This window comes from Ursus arctos, unplaced genomic scaffold (genome assembly GCF_023065955.2).
Source record: "Ursus arctos isolate Adak ecotype North America unplaced genomic scaffold, UrsArc2.0 scaffold_27, whole genome shotgun sequence".
Classification (NCBI taxonomy): Eukaryota; Metazoa; Chordata; class Mammalia; order Carnivora; family Ursidae; genus Ursus; species Ursus arctos.
The window spans coordinates 28,699,551-28,719,396 of record NW_026622952.1 but is presented as its reverse complement, the minus strand read 5'-3'; the positions used below and the strand labels follow the sequence as shown (position 1 = coordinate 28,719,396).

The 19,846-nt window shown below is 38.6% G+C and overlaps 1 pseudogene; it reads left to right on the top strand.

The window, feature by feature from the left end:
• Positions 1-2,383: 2,383 nt before the first annotated feature.
• Positions 2,384-9,463, top strand: LOC113262019 (translation machinery-associated protein 7-like; annotated as a pseudogene).
• The last annotated feature ends 10,383 nt before the right edge of the window (positions 9,464-19,846 follow it).

The following is a 19,846-nucleotide window of genomic DNA, read 5'->3' as shown; positions in this document are numbered from 1 at the left end:
TCCAAACACACCCTTGGCTTGGTTTTCACAGGATTATGTGTATTAAGGGAATTCTAAACCCATCTGCAATAAGAAGTTTCTAATAGACACTAATCATTCATCAAACAGGCCTCCTGCTAAGTGCTGTGGATATAATAGTGAACAAGTCAGAGTCCAACCTCAGACAGTCTTACCACATGTGGATGAGGTGAGCCATGGAGGGGAGGGTGTAAATTTAAGAGTAAATGAATAATTCAAATAAAAGAAATGTCTCTCAATTTCACTTCTATGAAAAGGGATGGGTAAGTAGGAACAAGGAGTGGGGCATTCCATGGGAAAGAGACAGGGTAAGAGAAAGCCTAAGGTTAAAAGGGAGCACAGGTTTGAAAGTAATCTGATATGATTTAAGGAAGAACTCTGTGTGTGTGTATGTGTGTGTGTGTGTGTGTGTGTGTGTGTGTGTGTTGGGGAGGAGGTGATGAAAGTAGGGGAGTAGAAATGAGAAAGCCACAGGATCAAGAGCCTTGGATGAATTTTGTCTTCAAGACAATGAGTTCATTGAAAGAATTTAAGTAGGAAAGACGAACAGCTACATCTGCGTTTGGAAGGATAATTCTAGAAGCCGCATAAGGAATGATTTGTCTTGACCAAGGGACCAATTAATTAATAGCTAGGAGAGTGAAAATAGTTCGACTAAAGTAAGGTAGTGATAGAGGGGGATATTAAGAATGGGCCAATTTAAGAGAAAGATGCACGTCACTGACAGAATTGCAGGTTCTCTGTACATCGGACTAAAGGCAGAGGACAATTCGAGGATAGTTCTTCATGGTGTTTCCTGGGCTCCCATGCAGAGCATGGTGCCATTCAGTGAGACAGGAGAAGAGCAAATCTGTGTGACAGGAAGCTGACTGATCAAAAAAGCAGAAAGTGAGACTTACTAGAAGGGCTTTTGACACCTCTAGGAATATGGATACAATTTAGAGAAATCTCCAAGTCCTTACTATTATTAGAACAGAACACATTCATAGTGAGTTATTATAGTAATTAAAGGCAATTTCATAAGAACAAGGTTTTTTGGTAATGTTGTTTTCTCCATCCTCACTCTTTGCTTATTTTTAGTAGTCTCAACACTACTCACTGGTCCTATTGATCTTTCCACCATTCCTTCGGACTTTTAGATCCTCAAATCTCCAACATAATTACCTTTTTAGATGTGAAGAAAAAGATCATACATTTTGGTATCTAAAGCACTTTTAAAGGATTAAATTTATGCAAGTACGAATAATCTAATCAACAAATGTCTTATGTCTTAATATCCTCTGGTACACTCTTGCCTTGGTGGTTAACACTGGACTCCTAGACACAAAGACAGAGGGTCTAGTAAATGTGGTCTCAGGAAGGAGCCAGGTCCTGTGGATGTCCGTCATTACTAGCATCATGTGTAAGCACAGTGCTAGGTTCTGGGAAAAACGAGGTGTGAAAAGTGATCCTTGAATCATCAGAGTCCACCATCTTGGGATTAGGGATATCCTAATATATCAAAAGATATCAAAAGATACACAAGTTAGAAGCTTTTTTGAGTTCCTACAAGTTACACATATCATAGAATTAGAGCTTTTTTAATGTTTTTTCTACCCTGCCACCTACACTAAGGGATTTTGAAATATATATAAAGAATGTAATCCATTTAAGTAGTATACATATACAGAATGTTTGGTATGTAACAGAGATGCCTCCAGGGAATAAGACAAGGAAGGGATGTGACCCCTACACACATTAGAAATTCAGTTCAGCGGATAATAACAGATACCACTACAGTTTGTGGTCTCATGTGAAAGTAGTCCAGAGGTAGGCTTCCCAGAGCTCACGCAGCACTTAGCAAAATCATCCATGGTCCTGGCTCCTTCTGTGTCACCTCTTCTATCCCCAAAGTCCCAGACTTTCTGCTGGAGCTACAGCCATCACATAGGAGTTCCAAGCAGGAATGAGAAGAAGCCCAAGTAAGAAATGGCGCCCTTCATGCCACTGAGTCATTTTCTCGCAAGTTATGAATGGTCGGGAAGACCTATCCAAACACTTCTGCTTACATCTTACCGGCCACATTTAGGGGCAATAACCAGAGAGGCACACAGGGGGTGGAATAACATTTTTTATATGCTGAACAAAAAGAAGTCTCAGCATGGAGTCCCAAAAGTAGCCCAAAATATCATCTTTTAGAGGGGAAGCAAATAAGACATACCCTCAGATGAAGGAAGCTAACTGCTCCAAGAGATGTCCTTCAGACAGAAGGGAAATGGTACCGGAGGGAACTTGGAACTTCAGGAATGAAAAATGAAAGCCACTGAAATGGTAAATGTCTGCCTAAATGTCATAGACTCATTTTAAGTTCTTTAAAATACGTATGATGGTTGAAAGCAAAAAGTATGTATTCGGTTGTGCGTTCGATGTACGTAGATGTAACACACTGGACCACTGCAGTATAAAGGAGGTAAGATTTCTACGCTCAAGTGCTAAAATTCTAAGGGGATTGTGAAAAGTAGAGTATGTGTAATCCCTGGAGCAACCACTGAAAACTATACAGAGTACAAAACTCAGCAGATAAATGAAAGCAAAGTACTAACAAATATTCAGACACATTGATGCTCTGCATTGTTTTGTCTTATGAATTATTTAGTGAAATTCTTTTTTCCCTAGTGACTAGTCAAACTTGGATCTTAAAGTAAAGGAAAGTAGCCTAAATTTACCTAAACATGTTTCAGATAATTTTTGCATATAGCAAAAAAAGTTAGCAAAATATTCAAGGGGTTATTCCTTGTAACTAAGGCTTATAAGTTCAGGTAAAGAGAATGTGATCTAGGCTTCTGCCTCTTTTCAGATATGTCTACAGAAAATAATGAAATGGGACTGATATGGTTGGTTGATTTGATTTCTCATGACTTACCTCTAAAACTATATATTTTTGAGAATCTTAAATACTAAGCCTACTACTGATAGAATAACCTAAAGTTCCAGAGAATCATCCAACTAACTTTTCCATCTTCTAGAATGCCTTTAGCATGCCCACCTGCTTCCAACAGCTGGCTCACTTTCATCCTTTACATCCTCAGTGATTAAAATCAGATCTTTAGTGACTCTTTCTTACCTTTACCCCAATATCATGGCCCCTTGTTGGTGGCATTCATTCTTATTGCTAATTCTAAGTTACTGTGTTGATCTTTCCTTTTTTTTTTTTTAATTTTAAACTGACTCCAGTACTAGAATATCATTTCCATAAGAACAGGAATCAAGGGGCACCTGGGTGGCTCAGTCGTTAAGCGTCTGCCTTCCCAGTGTTCTGGGATCGAGCCCCACATCGGGCTCCCCATTCAGTGGGAAGCCTGCTTCTCCCTCTCCCACTCCCCCTGCTTGTGTTCCCTCTCTCGCTGCCTCTCTCTCTGTCAAATAAATAAATAAAATCTTTAAAAACAAAAAAGCAAAAAACAGGAATCAAGTCTGTCTGGTTCTCCCCCTTTATATCCTTGAAAACTTGCACATTTGTTATTTCTTTCACGTGGTATCATGATCATTCCATATTAATCGCTATGCTTTTGACTTCTTATAAATGAATTCAATATTCTCATTAAGTCAACTCCATCTTCCACAAAACAACAAATTTATAGTTCCTCGGGTTTTTTCCTCCATCTTCTTGAACTCTAGGATCCACAATGGCAAGAACTATGTTTTATTTGTCTTTGTCTTTAAGTTTGACACAGCATCTGGCACATAAGAGCTTCACAATAAATATTTATTAAAAAGAAAAAAAAAGAAAGCTAGGAAGGTTTTTAGTTATACCTCATCAAATAGGACATAGTATTAGAGAGAAAGTATTTTTATTTCAGTTTTTTTTAAAAGATTTTATTTATTTATTCGACAGAGATAGAGACAGCCAGCGAGAGAGGGAACACAAGCAGGGGGAGTGGGAGAGGAAGAAGCAGGCTCATAGTGGAGGAGCCTGATGTGGGGCTCGATCCCATAACGCCAGGATCACGCCCTGAGCCGAAGGCAGACGCTTAACCGCTGTGCCGCCCAGGCGCCCCGTGTCAGTTGTTTTTTGATTACTAAAAAGTTACTCATTAAAAATGATGTTTAATAATGACCAACTAAGCTTCTGCCTGTGGTGGTTTTGTAACCACCAACATGTGTTGGGAGATTTAAAAAAAAAAAAAAAGTGCACTCAGGGGTTCTAAAAAAAACACTGCCGTGTCTCACAATCAAATAAAAGCATACATCATGAAAAATAGACTTCTGCTTTCCCTTATTTTATTCTGAAATACATGACACTTTTTAGTATCTAAATGCCTTTCACATAATTCCGGGATGCCGTTTAACTGTTTTAACAATGTTTATCTTCAATCCTTTATCACCTTTTGCCACCAAGCTACTTGAAATCATTTTAGATGTTGAGAGTTAATCTGGCTATCACACGCCAAAGCCCACAATGTCTCCTATATATTGAAAGTGAGATATCAAGTAAAAATATCAGTCTGAAGTATTGTCAAGCCTAGAAAACTGGTGCCTCAGTGTCTGTACCTTATGTCAACGCAGGCGGGACACACTGAACTTAATATACGGAGGGAGAAAGAATTCTGGGGAAATAATAGCAATTTCCTTAACCTAAGCCGTTACAACACCAAAATACAGTAACGATCATGAACGACACAGCTGTATCTATAGCCTGCTACGTGACAGTAAACTGTCTCTGCGATGCTTTACACTAAGGACTTCAAAGAAATCTACAAAATTAACAATAACTGCCAGTTTACCACGCATGACATTTTTAAATTGGAAGTTGCATAAATTCCTTGTATTTTGTGAAATCATGCAGGTGAAGAGCTTCCTAAATTGTAAATCAAAGTCTATTTTATATTTTTAATATTCTCCTTTGAGAGTTTAAATACAGTTTAAACTCTCTACAGTTTAACCTCTAAACAGTTTAAATACAGTAAATACAGCTTATAGTATATCATGATACCAAGTGACATACTAGAAGGTAATTAATTGAAGGCATGATGTATTCTAACTGGAAAGAACAACAGTCCATTACATTTTTTTTTCCTTTGGAAAAATTGGTTACTTTTACCTCAGAATGTATTTTAAAGTGGCAACTATATTCATAGGAATCTAGCTTATGCTAACTTAAGTTGAAACAAATTCATTTAGTTGGTGTGAATTAGGCTAGGGTAAGTATGTGCCGGTGAAGTGAGTGTCTGTGCAAGGGGTGGAAGAGATTTTCTCTTCCTAAATCATGATCTGGGCTCACTGTCGACAGATCGGAGTCCGCACAGCAGGCTAGCTAAGCCACAAGAGAGACGTCACAAAGCATTAGACCATCACTGTACAGATAGCAAATAGAAACCCAGGAAATTAAATTCTTTCCCCAAAGCCACACCTAGTGGAAACAAACTGCCAGAGCTCCTGAGAGGTAAACCTGGAAAGAGAGAGATCTTTCTGAGGGCCATGGGAGAGGGATGCCTGGCAGATTTTACCTAACGCTTTCTGCTGGGGCAGAGCATGGCAACTTTGAGTATGAAAACCGCATGGGGATTCTGGTCATCACGCAGATTTTAATTCAGTAGGTCTTGGAGGCAGCAAGCTCCCAAATGATGCGGGAGCCCCTGATCTGTGGAACACACTTTGAGGGCCAGGCTCAGGGTAAAAGAAGAGGAAATTTTCTATCCCCTTTCACAAATTTCCTTCAATTCCCCAGCTCCCTTACCTCAGAGCAGCAGGTCAGTCAAGGCACTTCTATAGCCTGAACACAAAAAACCTTTGAAAAGGAGGAATTAGATTGACTTTAAAGGGATCGCCAAAAGAATAGACGTTTATTTTAAAAAACCAAAGTGTGCTGGGGCGCCTGAGTGACTCAGTCAGTTGTGCAGGCGACTCAATTTCCACTGGGGTCATGATCTCAGGTCCCAGGATCGAGCTCGGCAGGAGTCTGCTTGAGATTCTCTCTTTCTCCCTCTCTCTCTCTCTCTCTGCCCCTCCCCCGCCACTCTCTCTCTCTCTCTGTCTAAAATAAACAAATCTTTTTTTAAAAAGCATGCTTATTGGGACTAAAATAAAGGGATAGCCAACACTTTCAGTTAAATTGTCTGCCTAGCAAAAAATAACCATCAAATCTTTGAGAAGGAAAAGCAAGACTATACCTCAGCTTTAGACTGAAACTCTGTAAATTTCTAAAGTCCATCTGGTAGGAATATCACGAAGAAAGTTTGAGCTTGAATGCTCCTGCCCCTCCTTCCCTAAGTATCTAATATTTGTCTTCTCTACAAAGACAATGATTCTATCCTATCATCTGTCAAGACTAAAAATTTACTCTGGTACGGAAGATGCTAAGATGGTGTATAGTTATAACCAAACAAATCCTTCCCTGTAGCTGTTCCCAAGTGGGAATGAATATCAGAAATATTTAATTCACACATTTTCCATTGGATGACCTTTTCAGACCCTCGCTACTTTAAGTACAAAAGTACTACTGGTTAGGCTACATGCTTTAAAATGTGTCCTGCAAATCAATTGTCAAAGTCTTCTCAAGCTCGTACGTGCAGGCGTTGAGATCCTAGAATCCAAGTGGCTATACAGTCAAGCACTAAGGTAAATAATGTAATTTCGGATGAATGAAATGTGCAGATTTCCCCAGACAAGATACAAATCCGATGTTATCATAACAGTTAAATGGAAATACTTTTACTTAATTATAACAAAAATAACTGTATTCAGTGTAAAAGAAATTGTAGATTTTAACTGTACACATAATTTTACGAAAATCTGTTATTCCATTACCTTAACAAGTCTATATTTTTAACAGGAAGAAAATCACATAAATGTCTCTATACGTTGGCCTTTTCAATTTATATGAACAGTATTCAAAATTCAGAAGAATAGCAGGAAATACTAACATATTTAGCACTTGGTGTCTATGAAAGCAGATACCTCTGGTAATCACTCCTGTGTGCCTTAATGTTTGAGCAAGCATGAGAAGGTGTTCCGTTTTCGCTTACGTCATTAGGACTCTATTACCCTAGGGCATTTCAGAAATGGGAAATTAAGAATCAGTTTCTTTGCAAGTGGTAATAAAAGGCAAATAGTTGACTCCTGTTGATTAAAGAAACCATAATGAAAATGTTTTCCCCTTCTTTCAAAACATCATGCTTATCTCAAAGAGATACTGCAAGCACCAAGAGCAAAGTGCCACTTGAAAGATTTTTACTTGAGACATGAATCTGATAATTTACAGCCAACAGCTTTAAAAGTCACACACAATCCCTAAAAATAATACCAATTACATAAACTTTGACGTAACATCAAACTTGATAAGCACAAATTTAAAAGATCTATACAAAAGATATATACTTATACCAAAAAAAAGTATACAAGTTATAGTTAAATAAAATATCTAGCAGAAAGTCTACACTTTCTGATATCAGATAGGTCCAAAAAATTTTGAAGGAGACTAAAAATCATAGTTCCTGTTTTAAGATATTCTGTTCAGGCATAACTGTTTATAGAGAAAATGTAAAAAAAAATATTGTCTCAATAATCAATTATTACATAACAAACCACCACAAGTAAGTGGCCTAAAGCAACAATCATTTTATTTCCCCAGAATTATGTGGTCAGGAATTCGGGCTGACGCAGATGGCAAAGTTTTTTTCCAGTTTTATTGAAATATAATTGACATACAGCACTGTGCAGGTTTAAGGTGCATAGTATAACAATATGACTATATATCATGAAATAATTACTGCAAGAAAAATTATTCCTTGTAATAAGAACTCTTAGGATTTACACTTTTATTTATTTATTTATTTATTTTTAAGTTTTTTTATTTATTTATTCGACAGAGGTAGAGACAGCCAGCGAGAGAGGGAACACAAGCAGGGGGAGTGGGAGAGGAAGAAGGAGGCTCATAGCGGAACAGCCTGATGTGGGGCTCGATCCCATAACACCGGGATCACGCCCTGAGCTGAAGGCAGACGCTTAACCGCTGTGCCACCCAGGCGCCCCAGGATTTACACTTTAATTTTCTTACGTACCAAACAGCAGTGTTACCCATAACCATCCTGCTGTCTTTTACATCCCTAAGGCCTATTTGCCTTGTAGCTGGAAGTTTGTACCTTATGACCACCTTCATCCCATTCTGCCTCCCCCAAGCCACCCCATCTAGGAACCACAAATCTGATCTTTTTACATGAGCTTGATTTTGTTTCTTGTGGGTTTTGTGTTTTTGTTTTAAATCCCATTTATAAGTGAGGTCACGAAGTATTTTTTTTCTCTGTCTGACTTACTTAGCATAATGCTTTCAAGGTCCATCCAAGTTGTCGCAAATGGCAGGAGTTCCTTCTTTTTTATGGTTGACTAACATTCCATTGTGTATATACACCACATTTTCTTTATCCATTCATCCATCAGTAGACACTTAGGTTCTATGCCTTGGCTGTTGTAAATAATGCTGCAATGAATATGGGGGTGCAGATATCTCTTTGACACAGTGTTTCCACTTGCTTCAGATATATGTCCAGAAGTGGGATTGCTGGACCATCTATGATAGTTCTAGTTTAAATTTTTTGAGGAACCTCCATATTGTTTTCCATAGTGGCTGAAACAATTTACATTTCCACCAACAGTGCACAAGGGCTCCCTTTTCTCCACATCCCCACCAATACCGTTACCTTTTGTCCTTTTGAGAGTAGCTGTCCTCACAGGTGTGAAGTGATACCTTATTATGGTTTGGATTTGTATTTCCCTGATGATTGGTGATGTCAAACATCGTTTCATGTGCCTGTTGACCACTCATGTAACTTCTTTCAGCTGGAAGTTTTTCTGCTGATCTCAACAAGGGAGCCACTGTGATCTGGCTGTTCACCTGGGTCTAAGATGGCCTACGTACATATGTGGTGGTTGATGGTGTCTGTGAGCTGGGCCTATCACCCCACTACCCTAGGTTTCTTCATATGCTTCTTCTCGGGATGCTAGGAAGTCAGAAACAGAAGTTACGAGTTCTCCTGTAGCCTAAGCTTGAAAGTGACACAAGATGTCTGCTTCATTCTTCTGATCAGACAAAGGCCCAAGGTCAGCACAGATCCAAGGGACAGGAAAACAGACTTCACTTCTTGGCAGAAGGAAGGACAGCAACATATTGCGTAAGGGACATACGTCCACGAATGAGAGGAAGGATCACATTCATCTTTGCCAGCATCTACCAGTTATATACTCAAGCACACAAATATGTCGTAAGTGGGATACTGGGTCTGGCCACAAAGGTGGCGGAAAAAAGTCCCTGAAACAGCCCAAGGAGTAGGCCAAAGAGATGAATGATGAAGATAAGGCATTCAAGCAGAAATAGAAAGAGGAATAGAAGAAACTAGAGGAACTAAAAGCAAAGTCTCAGGGGCAGGACGTCCTGGCCACTGAAGGAATAAAGGAACCTGACAAAAAGTAAGATGTTCCTTGTGCCTGGGACAGTGGTGATCCATAATTCCATTCCTGTGTGAACATCTAGATTCTTGCCCTTAACACCTGTCGCCACCTATAGCTGGAATGCTGTCTTGGATCCTGTTGTACATTTAAGAATAAACTTTTGTAAAAGATATGTAAATTTTAGGGGCATTGGGTGGCTCAGTCGGTTAAGCATCTGCCTTCAGCTCAGGCCATGATCCCAGGGTCCTGGGATGGAGCCTGGGCTTCCAGCTCAGCAGAGAGTCTGCTCTTCCTTCTCCCTCTGCCCCTGTTCCTGCTGTCTTTCTCTCTAGCTCTCTCTCAACGAAATAAATAAAATCTTTTTTAAAAAAGATAATTACATTTTTAAAAGGCAAGAACAAAAAGAAGCATGATGTTGTGATTTATAATAAAAAATATATGTCCTCACTGACACAGAACTCCGGAAACCCTTTGAAGTGCTGATGTGGAGATGATAAAGGCGTCTTGTTGTATTAATGACGTGAATAGGGGAAGCGCATTAGGATGGGGGCTGGTTGCCAGGGGAACTAACCTACTGATCAGAGGGTTGGAACTTTCAGCCCCACCCTCAGCTCCTCTAGGAAAGGGAGAGGAACTTGAGGCTGAGTTCAGTCAGCAAGGAATATTTAATCAGTCATGCTTAGTTAAGGAAGCGTCCATAAAAACTCAAAAGGGCAAGGTTCCAAGAGCTTCCAGGTCACTGAACACATGGAGAGTCAGGGAGGGTGGCCCACTCAAAGAGCATGTAAACTCCTCACCCTTCCCACATACTTTGCCCTATGCATTTCTTCTGGCTGTTCCTGAGCTATATCCTTTTATAAAAAACCAGCGATATAGTACATAAAATGTTTCTCTGAGTTCTATGAGCCACTCTAACAAGTTCATCGAACCCAAGGAGCAGGTCGTGGGAACCTCTGATTTGAGGCCAGGTGGTCAGAATACAGGCAACAACCTAGACTTGTGATTTGCTTAGGAAGTCAGGGTAGGAGGCAGGCAGACTTGCGGGGCTGACCCCTAACCTGTAGAATTTGTCATTACGTCTGCGTAGACAGTGTCAGAATTGAGTTAAATGGTAGGACATCCAGCTGGTGTTGTGGAGAATTCCCTGGTAGTGTGGGGAAACCCTCCCCACCACACACACCCATGACCCATGTTGAAATTGAGACCAGAATGCTAATTCAGAAAATAACAAAGATTCATCTGTGTATGGTTTGTCTGTATGTATATATCTCTTGTAAATGATACTGTGAAGTATATGAATTGTATGATATGGGAGGGGTAAAAAACATATCTGATAGAAGACCAACAAAGCTATATAGGACCACCTCAGATTTTTAATCCAGACCATGGTTTTTTTGGTTTGTGTTAGAGAACCCAAGTGAGAATGGAATTCTATTGTTGTACAATCTATTGTACAATCTGTTAGAGCATCAGGTATTTCATTTTAATAAAGCAATAAATAGCCTGCGACAAAATTATACTACTCTTTAGTAATATACACACCCACACACATACTATGCACATACAGCCTTTGAAAAACTTGAGGAAGGAAGATGCTACAGGCTAACCCCCCTCCCCATCATATCCCCTCTCCCTTTCCAAACTCAAAGGCTATTAGTTTTGTTTTTTCTTCTCACATGCTAAAAGTAGATGTGGAGTGATGGCCATGTAAGGAGAGAAGCAAATCCTTTCTTCACAAAGCAACAATAAAGCTAGGCAAAACCAACAAAATTAAACATTCACGTACTCTGGAAACCAAAAGCATACAACAATCAGAAGCATTTTTGCTTGCAAAATTCTGGAACTTGCTAAATTGGGCTGTATCAAAACTCTTAAAAGATACTCAAAGTAGTGTCAATACTGTCACTATTAAGACAGGCAAGCCTCGGATTAGGGAAAAAATATTTGTAAATTATATATCTGAGAAAGAACTCGTTTATAAAATATATAAAAATACAGCTCAATGATAAGACCAGAAAAGTTGAAAATGGGTAAAGATTTAAATAAGTATTTTACCAAATAACATATATAAATGACCAATAAGCACATGAAAAAAAAATGCTCAGCAACATTAGTCTTTGGGAGAAATGCAAATTAAAACAAGATGTTGGGGCACCTGGGTGGCTCAGATGGTTAAGCGTCTGCCTTTGGCTCAGGTCGTGATCCCAGAGTCCTGGGATCAAGCCCTGAGTTGGGCTCCCTTTCAGTGGGGAGCCTGCTTCTTTCTCTCCCTCTGCCTGCTGCTCCCCCTGCTTGTGTACACTCTCTCTCTCTCTGTCAAATAAATAAATAAAATCTTTTTAAAAAAATGAGATATCACTACACACCCACTAGGATGGAAAAAAAGACGGATAATAACAAGTGTTGGCAAGGATGTAGAGAATTTGGAACCCTCACACATTGCCGGTGCAAATGTGAAATGCTGCAGCCACTTTGAGAAGTAACTTGGCAGTTGCTCAAAATGGTAAACCTATGTCACATAACTCAGAAATTCCACGACTGTATCCGAAAAGTGCTAGCATACGTCCATGTGGACTTACATGTGAATGTCGATCAGAGCGTTATACATAATAGTGAAAAAACTGGGAACTTTCCAAATGTACAAGCAACTAGTGAATGGATGAACAAAGGTGGTGCATCCATACAACAGAAAACCATGCAAGGACGGAAAGAAACATACTACTGGAACACGGTACAAGAAGGAAGGACCTCAAAACCATTGTATCGCAAGAAGCCAGACACAAAAGCCTACATATCATATGATTCCATTTATCTGAAGAGTCTAGAAAAGACAAATGTATAGAGATAGAAAGCCAAACCAGCACCAGCCTGGGGCTGGATGTGGGAGTGAGGATTCAGAGACGCGGTTTATAACAAGTGTATTTCATGGGCACTGGGAGACTTGGATGTGATGATGGAAGTGTAACGGTATTGTGAGGGATGCACAGCCCTGTAGATAAATTAGTTTACAGGAAATAGATTGCACATCAACAAAGCTGTTTAAGAACTATGTTCAATGAGTGTACAATATTCCATCTTCAGTCCTTCCTTGGCATTATGATCTCTCTCTTCACACACACACACAAGCCGGCATGTATGTCGATGTTCAGTTATTGTGGGTTTTACAAAACCGACATCTCAGACCTTTTATATCTCTTCTCCTTCACTTTAGTCCATACATATATCATATGAGGCAGATTCTTTCCTAACTGCTTTCATAATTGCATTGTCTTTGAAGCAAGAGCCTTCTCTTTGATAGCACCTAAGACTTTCTTCCTGAGATTCTCTTCAAATAAACTGGTGTTTGTTTAAATAATACAGTTGACATCAAACTTCTAAGAACAAAGAAAAATATTCTGTATGACATTAACTTCATAAATTAAATTTATTGTTTTATTTCGCACAGCTTCGTCATGGATATATGTGACATTTTTTTGATTAAAATGAAAACTATTCCTTAAGTGCGCCTCAGCAGCCTGTAATGGAAGTATAATTTAAAAGCACAAGTTAAAATAATAATTAAATACCATCTCAAGACATGGTATAGGCTGGCCTGCACAGACTCAATCATTTTAAAATTAGTCACCTTTAGTTTTTCTAAATTGATCAAATTTTTTGTTAAAAGATTGTCATTTGTGATTTTAATATAATACTCGTTCAGAAATAATTTGACACCAGCTCACAGTTTTTTAAAAAAATTTTATTTATTCATTTGAGACAGAGGGATACAGAGAGAGAGAGCATGAGCAGGGGGAGCGGCAGAGGGACTGGGAGAAGCAGACTCCCTGCGGGGAGTCCGACATGGGGCTCGATCCCAGGACACAGAGATCATGACCTGAGCCGAAGGCAGATGCTTAACCGTCTGAGCCACCCAGGCACCCTTCCAGCTCACTATTTGTAGCAAGTTGGTTTTATTCATATAATATAGTCTCACAAAAGTAGTGACCCACCTGGTTTTAGCAAATGTGGGCAAACCAGAATACAAAGTCCTAGTTTTTAGAGGATCAGCAATGGAGAAAATTTTAAAGTACCATTAATTTGTTACTACACTGAAAAAATATCAAATAGGAACGACATGGTTAGCTGTACATCTTCATAAATTTTTCATCAGACAGAAGGAATTACTGTTCTCTGCACTTCATACTGTCCTTAAAAAAAATTAACACCACTTAAAATATTGTTAAATCAAGCTATAACAAACTACACAGTTTCCCACTCTGTCCAATAATCATTACCTAACTTCCAAACCAAAAACAGTCACTGATTTTGGATACTCTGTTCTTGCTATTTTATCATAAAAACTAAAGAGACATGAACTAAAGTGCAGAAAACTAGCTCCCATCACAGAAATTCGTGTGAGGTCAAGGAAACCTTTTAGACACAACCATATTCCCCTGCACTCCCTAACAGATGCTTGAACAGGTTTCCACACTTGCCAAAAAAGTCTGCTATATCTCAGGAAATAAACTGGAAATGTTCCATTATTAAGGTTTGTTAAAGCATAATACATCAAACTGATGGGATCACGGCATGTTTTCCAATGTGCGTAAAATGCTCTGTTACTTAATTATCATCATTTCCACAACTAGCAAAAGAACACAAAGTGTGAAATATGACCCTAATATTTTAAGGTAAAAGCGGTTTCCATTAAAAAGGCTATATTTTCTTTTTTAAGATTTTATTTATTTATTTGACAGAGACAGCCAGCAAGAGAGGGAACACAAGCAGGGGGAGTGGGAGAGGAAGAAGCAGGCTCATAGAGGAGGAGCCTGATGTGGGGCTCGATCCCACAACGCTGGGATCATGCCCTGAGCCTAAGGGAGACGCTTAACGACTGAGCCACCCAGGCGCCCCTAAGGCTATATTTTCTTTGCAATGAATAAACGACTGAGTGCTGCTGGAAACTTTTCAAGCAAGCTCAGTTTGGGATTTGACATTTGTGTGCTCCTGAACTCTGGGCATCTTGATTCTGTATTTTCTTGCTTGGGAAGTCACTCTCCTCAAGCTACTGTGTTTCATTGCTGTGTGTCCACCATATGCCAGACGAGCATTTTTGGATAGTTTTATAATGAGTATAATGAAGGTATTCTAATGATATCTAAATTTCTTTATCACTTGCAGATAACTAGGTTATTTAATTTTGAGACACACAAGTCAAAAAGTCTAACCTATCAGAATTTCTATTTCCTTTTCTTTTTGTTTATGTTAAGAGTATATAAATATTCTCATTATCTTTCTTTCAGTTGCTTAAAGATTTTCTCAGTTTTTTATCTTGTTGGCCACTGATATTTTCGATTTCAAATTAGAAGTAGGTAATTGTTTTTTACTGTTAAAAAAAAATCAAAAGCAAACTCACGTAGTACTCCTTTGAAACTCGTTTGTCAATTACAGAGTTGAGATGTCATTAGGCTAGAAGAAAATATGATGTCCAGGAACTTCTCCAGTATGCCTCCCATTACATTACCTCGAATCTTAATTGCACCTGCCCAGATGCCAAATGAGTGAGTGAGACTATACAATTGGGATTTTTCATATCCTTCTGAGGAAAACACAACCACATTTTTATACCACTCTGACTCACAAAGGCATTCCAACTTTCCTTTTGTGTCGTTGGCGTTTGTATTCCTGAAAATGAAGCTGGTAGACAGGTGCTACAGAGAGAGCTATGCCCTAGTCCATGGGAGCCATATCAGGATGGAATGTGATGAGAACCTGACAGACTACAAGGAAAGCAAGTCCACTAAGCAGATGAGCAGATAGGCAGAGTGTTTTGAGGGTTTGCCGGTGCTTGTGAAGAGTAGTCAAACTGGACACACTTAACTTTGGCTGGAAAGAAATGAATCAGAAAAAGAGTTCATGAGAAATCGGTTTCTTGGTCTAGAGTCATATTCAAAGGATAATAAATCAATAAAGCTGTGACAGTGGCATAGTTTTTGAGTATATTAAATTCCCATACAGAAAGAAAAAATGAAATAGAGAAAAAAATAGTTTTCAAGGGGACAATGTCCTCAATAAAACTAGGGGGTGAGATGCCCCCAAGTCCCCCAGAGTTTGAGTAGGCGGGACCAGATCCCAGGCCTGTGTGAGATATATATCACATCGTACGAGGTATATATATGATATATATATCATGATATATATATATATATATATATATATATATATATATGATCACATACTGGGATCAGGAGCTGTGCAGGAGCAGAAAAAAGAAAAGAGAGTTCTGATGACCCTATGAGCCAGATTTCAGAAATCGCTTTAAAATATTCATCTCTCAAAGAGGAAAACCACAATCCGAGTAGAACTGTCAGCAAGCATTTGTCTGAAGACAAGTTTGTCTGAGGACAAGCAGCGGAAACAGTAGAAATTTGCACAGACTCCCAAATTGTGGAGAATGTAGAAAGACCTCAGGGACATACCGAAGGGCTGCAATCCCAAAGATTCCAGGCAGCCTACGTTCTCAGTAACTAGAAACTCACAAGAAAATTACGCCTTCACCAAGACAGAACCCAGTCTGAGGAAACATTACTAAAAACAGAGCCCAAAGCGACCAGGCGGGAACACTGGTGGTACAGAAGAGAGAAGGTCCACACACTCCCACGGACAGTTTCTTAGGAAGTGGATCTCAGCAAGCTTTCTTTAGAGGTAACTGCAAAAGCAACTACTATGTTTCTTACCTCATGGGACCCAGCAGGGAGAGAGTTCCCAATCACCACGGTAAAATGCTTCAGGGCTCCTCTCACAGCCATTCACCCTAGAACCCCTTTGCAAACATGCAGGAAAGCCATCTCATTGAAACGTGAGCTGGGCGTCTGGGTGGCTCAGTTGGTTGAGCAGTTGACTCTTGGTTTCAGCTCAGGTCATGATTTCATTGCTGTGGAACTGAGCCCCGCACTGGGTTCCGTGCTCAGTGCAGAGTCTGCCTGAAGTTCTCTCTCTCCCTCTCCCTCAGTCCCTCCCCCCACTCCCATGCGCTTGCTCTCTCTCTCTCTCTCAAATAAATAAATATATCTTAAAAAAAAAAAAGCAAGAAACTTGAGTAACAAAGGGCTGTGACTGATCACTTTTCAAAGAGCGTGTAAGAAACAATTACTCAAAAAGCATGCCAACAGAGGAGCACGCCAGATAATTTGTAACAGTATCTCAAAATTAGCTAAAAGACATTAAGAAAATGACAGAAGTTATGAATAAGCAGTATAAGTCACAAAAAGAAAATTCGAAAAACAGCAAAACTAGACCCTAGGAGGTAAAAGTTAAGGTATAAAAGAGAGATCAGGAAAAGAAACAATTTGGAAATAAAAACTAATAAAGAAAGTAGAAGGAACACACAAAGAAAGATTGCAGACAATATCCTAAGAAAAATAGAGGTTAAAAAGGAGGAACATTTTTAAAAAATCAAAAGTATCAAGAAAGATATAGAAGGTTTGTGGGAAAAGGGTAAATGTGGAAGACAGGGCATGAAGACACACCGTAGTGGGGATGGAAAGGAGAACAAGACAGCATAGTAGACAAGGAAGGGGACGTTGCCCTGGGCAGATCAACTAGTGATCGCCAACACCCAGACACACCCAAGCCAACCAGCTGGACATCCGAGCAAACTCTATGGACATTCCAAACAAAAAGAGCATATAACTTGTAAAAGAAAGAAATTTAGAATAGCTCAGACTGGGGCGCCTGGGTGGCACAGTCGTTAAGCGTCTGCCTTCGGCTCAGGGAGTGATCCCAGCGATCTGGGATCGAGCCCCACATCAGGCTCTTCCACTGGGAGCTGCTTCTTCCTCTCCCACTTCCCCTGCTTGTGTTCCCTCTCTCGCTGGCTGTCTCTCTGTCAAATAAAAAAATAAAATCTTAAAAAAAAAAAAAAAAGAATAGCTCAGACTGTTTCACATCAACACGTCATGACCCAAGACAAATTTTAAATTCTGAGGGAAAAAAAAAAAAAGACCCATGAGCCTAGGATGTTATATACAGCTAACTGAGCTTCTAATGTAAATGCCAAATAAAAATGGTTATAAATAGACAAAAACTCAGGGGTTATTGTGTCATATGGTCTCTCTCAGAAGTCTGTAGAAAACAAGCATCAGATAAGCAGTGAGTAATTATAAAAGATATATCATAAAAATAGAGAGCCCTGAATATATATAACTATAGAACATAGCTAATAATAAGGGCAAAATATTATAAAATTGCACATGCCTTAACAATGTACATATAATGAAAAAAACAAAAATGGAATTATGGGATTATACATGGGAAGTAGGATAAGCTTGGCAATTGTCTCCTGAGAATTAGCTGAAAGTTAAAAAAAAATCATATATAAATCAGATGTTGAGAAAAAAAAAATAATGGGGGATAAGAGGTCACTAGCTAACCTCAATACTGATCATTAAAGAGAACCAATAATTAGTCACCAGAAGGTGATTCATGAGACCAGGACTGAAATAAGGAGCTTCTACCTTCCAGTATTTGGTTTGGTTCTATTCCACTGGGACACATAGCCTCACTTTGAGTAGACAGTTATTTTTAATGGTTTGTTATTTTAACTTCTGCTGTTTCTTTTGAACATAAATACTGCGTGTCTACCATCTTTACCAAAGAAGATCCAATCTATGGCACTGATACCTGATTCTCCATTCTAAATTAAATGTAATTTGGGAAGTTCTGTGCCTCCTCTAAGAGATTATAGAATTATCTTACTCAGCTTCAATGACTTCAAAAACAGATGCCTTAGAAAGAAAAAGCATATTTTCTTTTCATTACTTTTTTCCCCAAATCTGAATTCTAAAAGACTTTCTTGCCCTAGACAATTCTCCTTCTTGGTTCTACCTTCAATTAAATGGTGTCAATTTCTACACTACACACTACCTGTTAAAGTGCTGTCCTTGGAAAAATTGACATATTCCAGGAGAATGAGCAGTTCGTTTTTATCAGTACTTAAAAATTTAATTCAATACCTAAAAGCCTCAAAGGATCATTCCAGGAACATATTAAAACTTGAAACCCGGAGTTTACTTTGAATATTACTTTATCTACAATTTTCAATAAACTCTAAGGATACTTAAATCAACAAATACTTATTAACTGTGGTAATTGGACACTCGGTCCTGGTCATGTCACTAGCATTACTAACAGCGCTCAGAGTCTTTCTCTGGGATCTTACTCCACAGCAAAAAAAGCACAGGATCTCTTGTAAAGAATTTTTAAAATTCCCTGAGGAAGTGGCTGTCAACAGAAATGTTGTCAATTGGCCTGTCATTTACCCTTGGAGATTATTTTCAATCTCTTATTTTTCAGGCTAACAGAAAAATGGCTAATGACTATTCATGGGGTCCCAGAGAAAATTTCTTCTGGAAGAAACAGAAGGCAACCTCTAATGTCATAACTGAACAACACACCCTTCACCGATGGGTGGAAAACACCAGTAGGGCTTCAGATCTTGAAGAACCAGCTCTTAAAACCCAGAATCAGTTCTTAAAAGCCAAAATGGAGGAACAGCTAAATTTTACATTTTAATTTTTTGGCTTAAATTTCAATATAAGTCAATCACTTTAAAGTTTTTGGAAAGTCACCTTTGCCTAAAAAAATTATTTCTAAGAAAAAATGCTAAGGTCTCATGGGGCCAATCCTTTATAGCGTGTTTACAGTCTTCAGAGTAAAATATGTTTAACTACGTCCTCTTCAAGGTTGCCAGTAATCACAGAACATTTAAATTGCTAGAAAATCCTTATAAACATTTACATATGCCAGAAAAGATCTGGTGTTATTTCTACCTAAATCGATTTCTATCCAAATACCCAATTGAGTAAATTATTTGCCATCTAGTACATAATTCCTCTGCATATTTGATTTAATCTGGTTTATTTTTAGCAAAAAACAAATAAAACTGTTCTGTTTATTACAAGTCAGTCTTTACCAAGCTCGTTTTATTGCTAAACCAAGGAAATAACTTCAAAATGAAGTAAAGTTTAGTTAAACACGTACTTTTTTAATTTACTCTTAGATATTATGATGTATATCTCTGATAAATAATACGAGAAAAAAGAGACCAGATCTGAAAAATAGGAGTTAACCAAAACGAATTGGTTGTCTAATGTTGTTAGTTTCAAAACAAACATTAATTAATGTAAGATGACGTGAGGGCCATTTCCAGAAAAACAGACAAGCAAACTAACCATAATCTGGAGCCCTGTTAAAGAAGTCTTAGTAAAATAAGTCTTAATAATTTTTTTTCCTTTTTACCAACTTATCTAACAGCATTATGGCCACAATGGCAGCCCTCATTAACTGAGAATAGCTGATATATTGTACCATAAATGGAAATTTAACCAGATAAACAGATTCTTTGACTGCACTTAATATTTGCACA